Source organism: Bos indicus, chromosome 21 (assembly GCF_029378745.1).
Source record: "Bos indicus isolate NIAB-ARS_2022 breed Sahiwal x Tharparkar chromosome 21, NIAB-ARS_B.indTharparkar_mat_pri_1.0, whole genome shotgun sequence".
Classification (NCBI taxonomy): Eukaryota; Metazoa; Chordata; class Mammalia; order Artiodactyla; family Bovidae; genus Bos; species Bos indicus.
Genome location: NC_091780.1, coordinates 42350539 through 42366380, shown reverse-complemented (window position 1 = coordinate 42366380; position 15842 = coordinate 42350539). Strand labels below are relative to the sequence as shown.

The 15842-nt window shown below is 35.8% G+C and overlaps 1 protein-coding gene across 12 annotated transcripts in view; it reads right to left on the bottom strand.

Annotated features, from left to right (window-relative positions):
* NUBPL (NUBP iron-sulfur cluster assembly factor, mitochondrial) overlaps nt 1-15842 on the bottom strand; it is a 526006-nt gene that overhangs the window by 322601 nt on the left and 187563 nt on the right. The gene's annotated exons all lie outside the window — the stretch shown is intronic.

The following is a 15842-nucleotide window of genomic DNA, read 5'->3' as shown; positions in this document are numbered from 1 at the left end:
TAGGTGAGTGATCACACTGTCGTGGTTATCTGAGTCATTAAGATCTTTTTTGTACAGTTCTTCTGTGTATTCTTGTCACCTTTTCTTAATATCTTCTGCTTCTGTTAGGTCCACACTGTTTCTGTCCTTTATTGAGCCCATCTCTGCATGAAATGTCGTCATGATATCTCTAATTTTCTTGAAGAGATCTCTGATCTTTCCCATTCTATTGTTTTCCTCTATTTCTTTGCACTGATCACTGAGGAAGGCTTTTTTATCTCTCCTTGCTATTCTTTGGAACTCTGCATTCAGATGGGTCTATCTTTCCTTTTCTCCTTTGCCTTTTGCTTCTGTTCTTCCTCAGCAGAAACGTGAGTATGTACTAAACCATTTACTGAAATCTTATTTGTGACGAGGTATACAGTATTCCTGTTGCAACATTTAATATATTAGACTAAAATAACATGCAACATCTATTTAAAATGAGGTAGCCAAAGCAATACTCAGGGAAACATTTATAGACTATACTTACATCTATGGTTCAAAATAAGATTCAATTAAAAAATAGAAAAATAATAATAAACCTTGAGAAAAAGAAGAGAAAAGCAATTTAAAACTGAAGAAATTTATGCTATAGAATACCAAAAAGCTGAAGACAACCTTGACAATAAATCACTACAAAGATATTCTAAGAGAAGAGAATTATAACCCAACATCCTTTATGAACACAGATTTTTAAAACCTCTAAATTAGAAAAAACAAATTTATCAAAATATAAAAATAATAAAACATCATGACAAAGGGATTTAACGTCATGAATACATGGTAGATCTAATTAATAAAAACTCATGTAATTTATTACATTAGTAGAATAAAAGACAAAAACTGTACAATCATCTCAACATATATAGAAAAAGCATTAAACAAGATTCAATCCCCATTCATAATATTAACATTTAGCAAAGTAGGAAGGAAGTATCTGAAGCTAAGAGATGAGATCTGTAAAAAAAACTAAGGTTACATAACATATTTACTTAATGATGAAACAGTAAATGCTTTTCAAAAAGTCAGGAAAAAGATGAAGAAATCCATTCTTACTGCTGCTACATTATACTGAAAAAGCTGGTCAGTGCAGTAAGCCAAGGCAAAGAAATAAAAGACATAAATATTGAAAACGGAAAGCTTCTTTATTCCTAGATAATATGACTGCATGGTATGCAGAAAACTCAATGGGCTCTACAAAAATCACAATAATAAATGATTTTAGGAATAGAGGAAGATATAAGATCAATATACAAAACTCAACTGTATTTCCATATACTAGCAATACACAGTTCCAAATGAAGTTAAAAAAGAAACAAAAAGGTATCTAAAAATAAGCCTAACAAAGATGTACAAGTTTATTACACTACAAAATGCTACTGTAAGAAATTTCAAAAGACCTAAATAAATGGCAAGATAAATCATGTCCATGCATCAGAAGACTCAATATTGCTATGTCAGCAATTCTCTCCAAATTGAGGTATCAATTTCACAAACCCCCCAGCAAAAGTCCAGCAATCATTTTGAAGAAACTTACAAGCTGATTCCAAAATTTCCATGGAACTAGCACACAATCTAAAATTCCCAAAACAATTCTTTAAAAAGAAAACAAATCCAGAAGCCTTATCCTACAGCTATTAGACTAAGTCGTATTGGCATGAGGCAGATAACAGAATACATAATCTAAAAACAGACTCCCTACACACATACACAAATAATATCTATCTACCTTTCTATACATATATACATACATGTATTTTTCTTTCAACCAAGGCTTCAAGTTAGTTAAATGGAGGAAAGTGTCTTCTTAAATTTAGTGCTAGAAAACTGGAAACGTGTATTAAAAAATGAAGTTTAACTTCTTTCTCACACTATACACAAAAAATAATTTGAGATGAAGCACATGTCTAAATACAAAAGACAACCAAAATTAAAAAAGAATCTGTCCATCAAAAAACACCATTTAAAAATGACTGACAAACATGAGAAAATATTTTTCTTTCTTTCTCTTTACCTCTCCTCTGTCACATGTGCACATACACACTCTATCTTGCTACTCTAAATAGATCGATGAAATCACATCTAATTTTATGTGACTGTTAATCAAAATATTACAAATCAACAGAAAACAACCATTTAAAAATGAGCAAAAGACTGAACAGACTCTTCACAAAAGAAGATATTCCAGCAGCTAATAACCATATGAAAAGGTCCTCACACTTTTTGGTCATCAGAGAAATGCAAATGTAAAACACAGTAAGGTATCACTACACTCTAAGCAGAATGGCTAAGTCAAAAAGAATGACAGCCCCAAATGTGGGCAACAATACATGGCAAATGGTATTCTCATACACCACTGGTGGCAGTATAAAATCACTTTGGAGAACTCTTTTGTAGTTTCTCATAAAGTTAAATGTATATCTAATCTGCTGCTGCTGCCGCTAAGTCACCTCAGTCGTGTCCAACTCTGTGCAACCCCATAGACGGCAGCCCACCAGGCTCCACCTTCCCTGGGATTCTCCAGGCAAGAAGGCTGGAGTGGGTTGCCATTTCCTTCTTCAATGCATGAAAGTGAAAAGTGAAAGTGAAGTCACTCAGTCATGTCTGACCCTCAGCGACCCCATGGACTGCAGCCTACTAGGCTCCTCCATCCATGGGATTTTCCAGGCAAGAGTACTGGAGTGGGGTGCCATTGCCTTCTCCAATACCTAATCTATAACTCAGCAATTCTACTCCTAGGTATCAACACATTGAAACACAATGAAACACATTCATTTTTCAATGAAAGACATTGAAAAAACAGAGATGAACCAACTGTCCCTCAACATAAAGTAAATAAAATGTGGCACATTCATATGATTAAATATTATTCAGCAAAAAAGAACAAATTACTAATACATGCAACATTGATAATCTCAAAAACTTTATGCTGAACAAAGGCAAAACTATTCTATGATTGTAAAAATTCATAAAGTGGCTTCCTGTGGGGGGATGGGGAGAGGAGATGACTGAAAAGGGGCACAAGGGAAGTTTCTGTTGTCATGAGAATGCTCTTTATTTTGTTTTGTATATCGGACAGAGCATGGGTGTATCCAATATCAAAATCTCACCAAAATGTTCACCTATCATCCTTGTATCTTATTATATGTAAGTTATACTTCAATAAAACAAAAATAACCAATAAACTCAATCAGCAAAACCGAAAGCTTTTTTCCTCAAAAAAGATCAATAAAATAAGACAACACTTTGACAAGTCTCATTAGGAAGAAGAAGAGATTTGATATTATAAGAGATTACTAAATACAATATCATACTAATAAACTTAAAACTAGATGAAATGGATCATTTCTTAAGAAATTACAAATTTAAAAACTGACACAAGAATAAATAGAAAATATGAATGAATAAATAACACAAGAAAATAGTCAACGATCAACTTATAACCCAAAAGGCATTTGGTCCAACGGTTTTGAAGAGTTCCTTCAATGTGGAAAATTTGTTTTCATTTTCTTAAGATAAATATCCCAAAGTGGAATTGCTAGATTGTATGAGAGTTCTATTCTGAATTTTTAAAAGAATCCTCATACTGTTTTCCATGGTGACTGCACCATTTTACATCTCCAACAACACTGCACAGGAGTTCCCTGTGGTCCACATACTCGCCAATGCTTCTTATTTCTCGTCTTTTTTTGGAACAGTCATTCTGACAGGTGTGAGGCACTATTTCATTGTGGCTTTGACTTTATTTATTCCTCAGTATTTTTTAAATGCAACTGTAAATAGGACTGTTTTCTTAATTTCTCTTATAGCTTGTTGTTAGTGTATAAAAAAGACAGATTTTGGATACTGATTTTGTATCCTGCAAATTTACTGAATGTGTTTATTAGTTCTCATAGGCTGTTTCTTTCGGTGGTGTCTTTAGGGTTTTCTACATATAAACTTACGTCATCTGCAAATAATAATTTTACCTCCTCCTTTCTGAGTTGAATGCCTTTTTCCTGCGTAATTGGTCTGGCTAGGATTTTCACTAACAATAAAAGTGGACAGAGTGAATAAAATAAAAGTGGAGAAAATTGAATACTATAGAGTAAAAATGGAGAGAGTGAACATTCTTGTATTGTTTCTCATCTTAAAAGAAAAGCTTTTAGCTTTTTCCACTGAGTATGATGTTAGCTGTGGGCTTGTCATAAGGCCTTTATTATGTTGATAGAGAGTTGGACTATAAAGAAAGCTGAGCGCCAAAGAATTGATGCTTTTGAACTGTGGTGCTGGAGAAGACTTGAGAGTCCCTTGGACTGCAAGGAGATCCAACCAGTCTATCCTAAAGCAGATCAGTCCTCGGTGTTCATTGGTAGGACTGATGTTGAAGCTGAAAACTCCAATCCTTTGGCCGCCTCATGCAAAGAGTTGACTCATTTGAAAAGACCCTGATGCTGGGAAAGATTGAGGGCAGGAGGAGAAGGGGATGACAGAGGATGAGATGATTGGATGGCATCACCGACTCAATGGACATGAGTTTGAGTAAACTCCAGGTGTTGGTGATGGCCAGGGAGGCCTGGTGTGCTGCGGTTCATGGGGTCGCAGAGTCGGACACGACTGAGAAACTGAACTGATACCACTTTGCTGAGAGAGGTGTTTTTTTTTTTTTTTTTTTTATCATAACTGGGTGTTGAATTTTGTCAAATGTTCTGTCTGTATCTATTGAGAAGATAATATAATTTTTATCTTTTATTTTGTTAATGTGGTGTGTCATATTAATTGAACCATCTTTGCATCCTTTGGTTAAACCTCACTTGTTCTTGGTGTATGATCCTTTGAATGTATTGTTGAATTTGGTTTGTAAATACTTTGTTAAGAATTTTTGCATCTATGCTCAAAGGGACACTGGCATATAATTTTCTTTTTATTCTTGTGTGGTTTTGGTATCAAGATGTTGTCAGCCTTGTAAAATGAGTTTGGAAGCAATTTCTCCTCAAATTTTTGGAAGAGTTTAAAAGAACAGGTATTAAATGTTTTGGTAGAATCTACCAGTGAAGCTCTCTGCTCCTGGACTTTGTTTAGAGTTTTTTGATTACTGATTCAATCTCCTTACTAGTAATTGGTATATTCATGTTTTTTATTTCTTCCTGACTCAGTCTTGAAAGACTGTATGTATCTAGTATTCATCCATTTCTTCTAGGTTGTCCAATTTGTTGACACAGATAGTGGTTCAAAGTAGTCTCATAATCCTTTGTATCTCTGAAGTGCTGGTTTTAAGTTCTCTTCTTTCATTTCTAATTTTATTTATTTGAACTCCATCTCTGTTTTTCCTAGTGAGTTTGTCTAAAGATTTATCAATTATATCTTTTCAAAGAACAAGTTCTTAGTTTCATTGATCTTTTCTATTGTATTTTTAGCCTCTATTTCATTGATTTCCACTTTGATCTTTCCTCCCTTCTACTAATTTTGATTTCATGTGTTGTTCTTATCTGTCTTCTTTAGGTATAAATTGACTGTTTATTGAAGATTTTTCTTTTTTCATAAGGTAGGCATTTATCATTATAGACTTCCCACCTAGAACTACTTCCCTCTTAGAATGATGTTTGCTGCATCTCGTAGATTTGGGTAGATTTCTTTTTGTTTCCATATGCATGAAACATCTTTTACCATCCTTTCACTGTATATGAGTCTTTTATTATCAACAAATATGTGGGCCTTATTTTTGTACTCATGTCTATTAAGTCTCCTTCACTGGAAGGCAGGTTCTTCACCACTAGCGCTACCTGGGAAACCGTGTGTGTGTGTGTGTGTGTGTGTGTGTGTGTGTGTGTGTCTGTGTATGCACTATGTCACTTCAGTTGTGTCCGACTCTGTGCAACCCTATGGACTGCAGCCTGCCAGGATCCTTTGTCCATGGGATTCTCCAGGCGAGAATAATGGAATGAGTTGCCATGCCCTCCTCCAGGGAATCTTCCCAACGCAGGGATTGAACCTGTATCTCTTACGTCTAACCTACATTGGCAGGCAGATTGTTTACCACTAGTGCCGCCTGGGACACACACACATACATACCTACAGTAACAAGTTAAGTTCGAAGTCATTCTAACACTCTACATTTTTGCTCCCTGTCCAATGTTTCAAGTTTTCTGATGTCATATTTTACATCTTTTTTTAAGTGTATTCCTTAACTAATTATTGTAGTTACAGTTATGGTAAATATATTATTTTTGCCTTTCAACTTTCACACTAGTTTCACAAGTTTTTAATCCAATACCATTAGTATAAATTTATCTTTATTGGTGAGGTTTTTTGTCTGTTTTATTGTTACTAATTAGTAACTTCTTTTTAGCTTAAAGATTTTCCTTTTTAACATCTTTTGTAAGGCCAGCTAGTAGGGATAAACTTCTCTTGCATTTGTTTCTCTAGAAAGCTCTTTATTCCTCCTTCAAGTCTGAACAATAATCTTGCCAGGCAGAATATTCTTGATTGAAAGCTGTTTCTTTTTCCTTTCAATACTTTTAAAATAGCATGCTTTTCCCTTCTGGTCTGAAAAGTTTCTATAGAGAAATCAGCTGATAGTATTATGGGTGTTCCCTTGTACAGGCATACCTCATTTTACTGTGCTTCAGCTTATTTTGTACTTTGCAGATATTGCATTTTTTACAGCTTGAAGGTTTGTGGCAACCCTGCATTATTAGATGATGGTCTGAAATTTTTAGCAATAAAGTATTTATTGAAAAAGATTTGTACATTTCTAGAAATAATGCTATTGCATAACAGACTACAGTAGAGTGTAAATGTAACTTACACTAGAAAACCAAAATGTTTGTATGACTCACTTCCTGCCATGTCCACTTGATTGTGTTGGTCTGGAACTGAACCTGCAGTATCTCTGAGGTGTGCCTGTGGACCACAGTTGTTTTGCTCTTTTTTTTTAAGGAATCTCTCTTTAAATTTTTATATTTTATATTTATAATATATATAAGATAAAAGCAACTTGAGAATTCCCATAGAAGCATCTACTGATAGCAACAATGACATCTCACAAAGAAGAGGGCGAGGGAGGAATCAGCCAGGTTAATAATGATTGCAAAGTAATACAATTTGAGGAGAGACAAGGAGAATAAGAATCCCAAAACTTGATCACTAAACAATTATTCACTTTCTCAACTACAGAACTGGTTCCAGAATGTCATCATAGTTGATGCTTTTATAAGTTTCTCTATTCACCGTAAACCTAGATCTGACTTCCTATGGGCTTTGTAAAGACACTTTCATATTCTAAGGTGGTTCTAACAAAATACTTAATGCATCTACTCAGTAAATACTTTTCAAATAAATCTATCAGAAATGTTATAACAAAACACAGGAAAAGAAACAAGCCCATTTAAGAGGCTGTCAGTTTCCTCACTTGGGTTCACGGGAATTAAACATCAAGTAAAAAGCATCTGAATCTGCTAAAAATATGAGGGTTTTAAATGCTGTGACACAAAGTAGTAGAAAATACTAGTGTCAATTTTTCCCTCTATAATACAACAAAACTTGGATTTCATCTGACAATTTCTATACTAGTTTCAGTGCAAAGCAATTTAGAAATAGACAAGTCAGAAACTCCTTAAAACTACATTAGGGCTTATAATGGAAATGCTGACAGATGCTTCTCTATAATAATGCCTGGTGAGACTATATTTTACAAATGACTACATCACAATATGCATGCAAGTGTTGTATATTAAAATGCAACAATGCCTAGCTTATAATTAAATCAAAACCATGAAAACTTCTGTAGAACACGTTATAAAGAAAGTGTGATGTGACAAGAATTTTTATGAAGTTAAAATATAATTCAAACAAGGACTTCTTAGAACTTAACTATTTAGAAGATTGAAACAAGAGAAAATATCAACATAAATACTAGTAATACAAGTCAGAGAAGTACAAACTCAGCACAGTCTAAAATGAAGTGAAGATGCTCAGTCATCTCCAACTCTTTGCAACCGCATGGACTGTAGCCTGCTAGGCTCCTCCATCTATGGGATTTTCCATGCCAATAATACTGCAGTGGGTTGCCATTTCCTTCTCCAGGGGATCTTTCCAACCCAGGGATCAACCCAGGTCTTCTGCACTGCAGGCAGACTCTAAACCATCTGAGCCACCAGGGAAACCCATACAGTCTAAGATAGTTTAGTTCTAATGTGACCAGTGTATACCATAGTTACTTACAAAATCATATCTGTTTTTGAGATGATCATATCCCTGGACTAAGACCAAAGTATAAACTTAGAACACAGATATAAGTTTAAAAAACAAAAAAACCCTCAGTATTCCTTCTTCTAGAATCTGTGATCAGCACTCTGCTGTTGCAACATTTCCTGCCATTATACCTCATGCTGTCTTTGTTTTTGACAGTTATAAGCCACCATCTCCAGTAACCTTGTTTTGAACCCTCCATACCTATACTACAATAGATAATGGCAGTCAAAGCAATTCCCTCGTGGCTTATATGATAAAGAATCTGCCAGCAATGCAAGAGACCGGGGTTCGATCCCTAGGTTAGGAAGATCCCCTGGAGAAGGAAATGGCAACTCACTCCAATATTCTTGCCTGGAGGAATTCCATGGACAGAGGAGCCTGGAGGGCTACAGCCCCTGAGGTCGCAAAGAGTCAGACTCAACGGACAGACTAACTCTTTCAGTTTTTTCTTTCAAAGCAATTTGGATCCAAAGACCCAGAATAAGCAATTCTACCACTACCAAAGAAATATGGTAAACCTTCACTTACTAAGAAGCTAAAACTAAAGAATCAACTTCATGTTTCAAAGCAAAGTAGAAAGCCAGAAGCATTACACAGACAACTTCATTATAAAGCTGTATGCAGATAACAACATACATTTCATGATACTAGCACATAGTTCATCTTAAAACAAATAATTTACAAAGAGTTTTCTAAGGGATACCATTTTCTCTATTTTCATCTAATGAAAATACTATATTTGTCTACTTGCATTGGTGTGTCCTACTGAGTTATTCACTGACTCAGCGGTTCTCAACAAGTGACAATTTGTTCCCCAAAGGATATGTGGCAAAGTCTAGAGACATTTTTCATTGTAATGAGTGAGGAGAGGGATGCTACTGGTTTATTGTTTTTCAGTCACTACATCAGGTTTGACTCTTTGGAGCCCCATGAACTGCAGCACACCAGACTTCCCTGTCTTTCACTGTCTCCGAGAATTTGCTCAAACTCATGTTCCAGTGAGTCAGTGATGCCATCCAACCATCTCCTCCACTGTCGTCCCCTTCTCCTCTTGCCTTCAACCTTTCCCAGCATCAGGGTCTTTTTCAGTGAATCAGTTTTTTGCATCATGTGGCCAAAGTATTGAAGCTTCAGCTTCAGCAGCAGTCCTTCAATGAATATAAAGGGCTGATCTCCCTTAGGATTGACTGGTTTCATCTCTGTGCAGTCCAAGTCAAGAGTCTTCTCCAACATCACACTTTGAAAGCATCAATTCTTCAGTGCTCAGACTTCTTTATGGTTCAACTCTCACATTTATACATGACTACTGGGAGAAAAAAAAAACATAGCTTTGACTATATGGACCTTTGTTGACAAAGTGATATGTCTGCTTTTAACAGCTGCTTAGGTTTGTCATAGCTTTTCTTCTAAGGAGCAACTGACTTTTGATTTTGTGGCTGCAGTCACCGTCTGCATTGATTTTGGAGCCCCCCAAAATGAAATCTGACACTGTTTCTACATTTTCCCCATCTATTTGCCATGCAATTATGGGACTGGAGGCCATGATCTTCATTTTCTGAATGTTGAGTTTTAAGCCAACTTTTTCACTCTCCTTTTTCACCTTCATCAAGAGGCTCTTTAGTTCCTCTTTGCTTTTTGCCATTAAAGTGGTATTATCTGCATATTTGAGGCTGTTGATATTCCTCCTGGCAATCTTGATTCCAGTTTGTGATTCATCCAGCCCAGCATTTCGTATGATGTACTCTGTATATAAGTTAAATAATCAGGGTGACAATTTACAGCCTTGACGTACTCCTTTCCTGATTTTAAAACAGTCTGTTGTTCCATGTCAAATTCTAACTGTTGCTTCTTGTCCTGCATACAGATTTCTCAGGAGGCAGGTAATGTGGTCTGGTATTCTAATCTCATTAAGAATATTCCATAATTTGTTTTTATCCACAAAGTCAAAGGCTTTAGCGTAGTCAATAAAGCACATGTTTTTCTGGAATTATCTTGCTTTTTCTATGATCCAGCAGATGTTGGTTCCTCTCTGCTTTTCTAAATCCAGCTTGTAAATCTGCAAGTTCATGGTTCACATACTGCTGAAGCCTAGCTTGAAGGATTTTGAGCATAATTTTGCTAGCATGTGAAATGAGTGCAATTGTGTGGTAATTTGAACATTCTTTGGTTGTATCTGGTCGTCAAAGTAAAATCCAACGCTGTGAAGAACAATACTGCATAGGAACCTGGAATATTAGGTCCATCAGTCAAGGTAAATTAGATGTGGTCAAACAGGACATGCCAAGAGTGAACATCGATATTTTAGGACTCAGTGAACTAAAATGGACTGGAATGTGCAAATTTAATTCAGATGACCATTTTATCTACTACTGTGGGCAAGAATCCCTTAGAAGGACTGGAGTAGCCCTAACAGTCAACAAAAGAGTTTGAAATGAGGTACTTGGTTGTGATCTCAAAAATGACAGAAAGATCTAGGTTCCTTTCCAAGACAAACCATTTAACATCACAGTAATCCAAGTCTATGCCCCAATCACTAATGCCAAAGAAGCTGAACAGTTCTGTGATGACCTACAAGACCTTCTATAACTAACATCAAAAAAAGATGTCCTTTTCATCTTAGGGGACTGCAATGCAAAAGTTGGAAGTCAAGAGATACCTGGAATAACAAGCAATTTTGGCCTTGGAGTACAAAATGAAGCAGAACAAAGGCTAATAGAGTTTTGCCAAGAGAAGGCACTGGTCATAGCAAACTCTTCCAATAACACAAGACAACGCTATGCATGGACATCACTAGATGGTCAGTACCAAAATCAGATTGATTATACTCTTTGCAGACAAAGATGGAGAAGCTCTACACAGTTAGAAAAAATAAGACCTGGAGCTGACTGTGGCTCAGATCATCAGCTCCTTTTTGCACAATTCAGGCTTAAATTGAAGAAAGCAGGGAAGACCATTAGGCCATTCAGATATGACCTAAATCAAATCCCTTATGATTATACAGTGAAGGTAATAAATAGATTCAAGGGACTAGATCTGGTAGGCAGAGTGCCTGAAGAACTATGGATGGAGGCTTGTAACACTGTACAGGAGGTGATGCTATGGATATCTGATGAGTATCCAACAGCTAGCGAGGCTGCTAAAAATTTTACAATGTACAAGATAACCTCTTCCTGGCCCAAAGCGTCAATAGTGCTGCTGTTGAGAAACGTTCCACTAATTTGTTTTAGTGGAATTTTAATTCCACTCATTTGTTTTCTTACCAAATGGCAATTCACAGTTTCACTTATTTTTAACTGAAACAAACATATAAAAATATCAACCAAAAATCAGTAACTAAACTTAATTAAGGAGAGTGAAGAGGAGTGAAGAACGCAGATAATCATACTTGAAGTACGCAACTGACTCACTCATTCAACATATGATAGTACTACGATCAGATCACAGTCTGACACAGTACTAGGCATTGAGGATATCACGGTGCTAAGACAAGAAATCTGCTTTCATCTAGCTTATGTTCCAATGCTTCCAGGTTGAAGAAATATTCAAACTAAATTTAAAAAACCTTCCATTGCTGATACATTCTGGATAACTGATGTAGCTATGCACACAGTTCCCAATGATAGAGCACTCATTCAATTTTTGGAAGTGTCTTCATTTTAATAAGCCAAAATAACCTTCCCTGTAGTTTTCACCCTCTGATCATAGTTCTGCTCTCCTGAGTCATAAAGAACAAATGTCTGTTCCACATGACAGCCCTTTACACATTTAAAGACAGCTCTCATACATCTCTGAATTTTGTCTCCCAGAGGCTAAAACAACTCCTCTACTACCTCTGACAGTTCTTCCTAAGACATGATCCTTAAGACTGAATGGAAATGAATAAAATCACTAAGATTTTGCAAGAATTTTGGCTACTAATTAGTAATTGATAAATTTTCTTGAGCTATCCTTCTCAAACCCACAAAACTGTTTTTAAAAAGAAAGAATATATTTACTACCTCCATGTACAATATACTTGACATTTTATATGCATCATCATATTTAACTATCACAACAATCCAGTGAAGAACATAATTTTATCTTCACTTAAGACATGAAGAATTCATGCTCAGGAAGATAAAAGGAAAGAAACTGTGGTACATATACACAATGGAATACTACTCAATCATAAAAAGGAACACATTTGAGTTAGCTCTAATGAGGTGAATGAACCTAGAGCCTATTATACAGAGTGAAGTAAGTCAGAAAGAGAAAAACAAGTATCACACATTAATGAAAATATATGGAATCAAGAAGGATGGAGCTGATGAACCTATTTGCAAGGCAGCAGTGAAGACACAAACACAGAGAACAGACTTACGGACAAGGGTGGAAGGGGAGGAATGAGAGGGTGAGATGAATGGAGAGAGCAGCATGGAAGCAAATACACTACCATATGTAAAACAGATCGTCAATGGGAATTTGCTGTATGACTCAGGGAACTCAAACTGGGGTTCTGTAACAACCTAGACGGGTTGGAAAGGGTGGGGAGTGGGAGGGAGGTTCAAGAGGGAGGGGACATATGTACACCTGTAGCTAATTCATGTTGATGTATGGTAGAAATCAAACCAATATTTTAAAGCAATTATCTTCAATTAAAAATAAATTCAACAACAAAAAAAAGGTGTCTGGGAAAAGGATTAGAACAAGTCAGTTACACAGCAATAAACATTCCTTTCATTAAAAATAAAAAGAAAGATTCAAGCAATTTTTCGAGATCATATGCCTTTCCTAAGCCCATGTTCTTTTCACTATACCATGTTATCTAAAAATGGTGCTTGCGTTCACATTTTAATTCAATCACTGAGTTTTCATTATTTCCATTAACCAGTCTTTCAATGAAGCTAAATCTCAGAGTACTTTATGCTTGCATAAACAAGAAACTTGCTCTAATATAAAAGCATTATAACATTAAGTGCCTTTTAATAAGAATATACATAAATTTCACTCTACCTATACAATTCTCCCTATTATACATTGAATTCTGCTTGATTAACAAATTCTATGTAATACATGATTTCACAAGTTGCTATACCTTAAGAAAACAATCTAATTAAGAAAGATAACATTCAATTGAAATCTATACACTATTACCTATACTGAAATAATATACAATGTCAAAAATTCTTAAAGCTCATTCATGGAAATCAGACAGGATAATATAATGGCAGAGATTAGTGACAGACTGGGTATGAAATACTGAATAACCTCTTAATCTCTTTGGGCTTCTGTGCTCTAACCTAAAAATGAAGAAAACAATAAAACCTACCTCACAGGGCTTTTGGAATACTATAACAGGTCCTGAATGGGTCTCGCTACTTCCACCATTCTCATCCGTTCCTTCCCATTCCACCTACTTCTGTTCTGTACACAAGCAGCCAAAGTTTAAAACAAAAATCCTATTACATGATCCCACTGTACAAAAACCTTCAGTACTTTGTGTCATTTTTGGAACAAAGTCCAAAATCCTTACCAGAGTCTGTAAAACCCTAAATGGTCCAATCCTTGGCTTCCTTGCTCACTTATACCCGCCACTATGAATGTTCTTCCCCTAGATGCCTGGATGGCTCAATCTCCTTCCTTCCATTCAAGTCTGCTTTAAATGTCACCTGCTCATATAAGCTTTCCCTAGTTTCCTCTACTTATTTCCAACAGCACTGATCAGTAACCTCTATCATATTGTTTTTATTTATTTGTTTATTTCTGTCTCTCCTACCAAAAAATATTAACTAACCCATAAGAACAGGGTCTTCATGTGGCTCACCACTGTATCTCCAGTACTAAGCATAGTGCCTAGCACATTGTAGGTGCTTAATAGTTAATCCATGAAATAATGCAAATAAAGAGCTTAGCACAACCGTTTGGGAAACAGAAAACATTCAAACAGTGTTAACAACAATAATAACCACTATTATTACTACCAATACCAGTATTTCTGTTATTTTTCATACATTCATTAAACAAACTACCTCTAAACACTAACTTTGTGCCAGGCATTGTACTGTGTAATTTTTTACATGTTGATTTTGGGTGTTGACAAGTTTTTGAAAACTAGCTAGAAAGCCACTGGCATAGGATGATAGTTGCAATTCACAAAGTAATTAAATACCTCCAAAAGACTTCTGGAATTCTACTAGTTCCAGACTTTCTGGTTTTTCCTTTAACTTGATCTGTTTATCCCATTAGTCCACGCACAGTACCAGGCAATAGCAGTCAATAATAAAACGTTAACAGTGGGGGCATTATCATTTTCTTCTTTACTATTTTTTCAGGCTGTTGACTTTTCTTAAAACCAAAACCCAAGACATACTCCAGCCATGAACAATTATAAAGTATATGAATCACCAAACCTAGCCAGAGGCACTGATTATATTAACAATTCAAATGAGGTTATAGGCGAGGCAGCTATGGTATAATAGTAAAGAGTCCCTTCCCAGCTACATATGACCTCATGCAAGCTACTTAGCTTCCCTATGCTTCTGTTTCCTTAACTGCAAAACAGAACAACAACAACAAAAATTACCTCATAAAGATATTATAAAAATGAAATAAAATAAAGGAGGTGAGATTTCAGGCACACACAAAGACACTAATGTCTGCTCTCACAGCTCATGGAATATAAGCTCAAGCAGAAGTATGGAATTTGGGAGTGCTTTATGCTTTTGTGTAATGTCCACAATATCTGGCACAGATTTAGTAAATATTGACCTTATATTACATTATATAGGGGAAACATACCTAATTACACAGTGTATAGACGTTAAAAGCATCAAAAACCAAGCAATTTGTCCAAGGTTTTGTGAGTCATTAATGAAGAGAAACTGATAACCATGCACTTTACAAGATGGAATCAGCATTTCTCTAGACTTGAAAAACCCCTAACATTGTCATTATTCATATGACTCCCCCAAAATCATGTCATTTTTTCACTCATTTGTTCAAGCCAACACATCCTGAAATTCAAGTGCATGCCACCTATTATTCTAGGTGCTAGAGATAAAAAGGATAAGGCTTGGTCTCTCATCTACCCTTAAAGGAATGCAAAGGTTTTTAAAAATAGCTCATCTTAAGGGTTATGGAAGCTCTGTGGAAGGAATCAATTATTTTAGGAACAGCTTTATAGAAATGTTCTCCAATGGACCTTTCTGCAAGAATGAAAATGTTCTTTAATATGCATTGTCCAATGCAACAGCCACTAACCACATGTGGCTAATGTAACTGTGAAATGGAATTTTTAATTTTAATTAATTTTAATTTTAATAGCCACAGGTATTAACTAGTGGTAGTAACTAGTGGTTACTTTACTGAATAGCAGCAGGGCTTTACAGAATAGGTAATACTGAGCTGAAATCTTGAAAGAAGGGAGTAAGGAACTGATGGGGGTAGGGGACAGCACAGTCCCATTCCCAGGAAATAAGGGCACAGATGAGACAAAGGCCTGTGAGAAGGATTTCCTAACATGTTTAGGGAAGGCTGCCTGGGATATGTAAAATGTGGGAAAAAGAAATGAGGTTAGAGGGCTAGATAGAGCCAAAATATGACACCTGTGA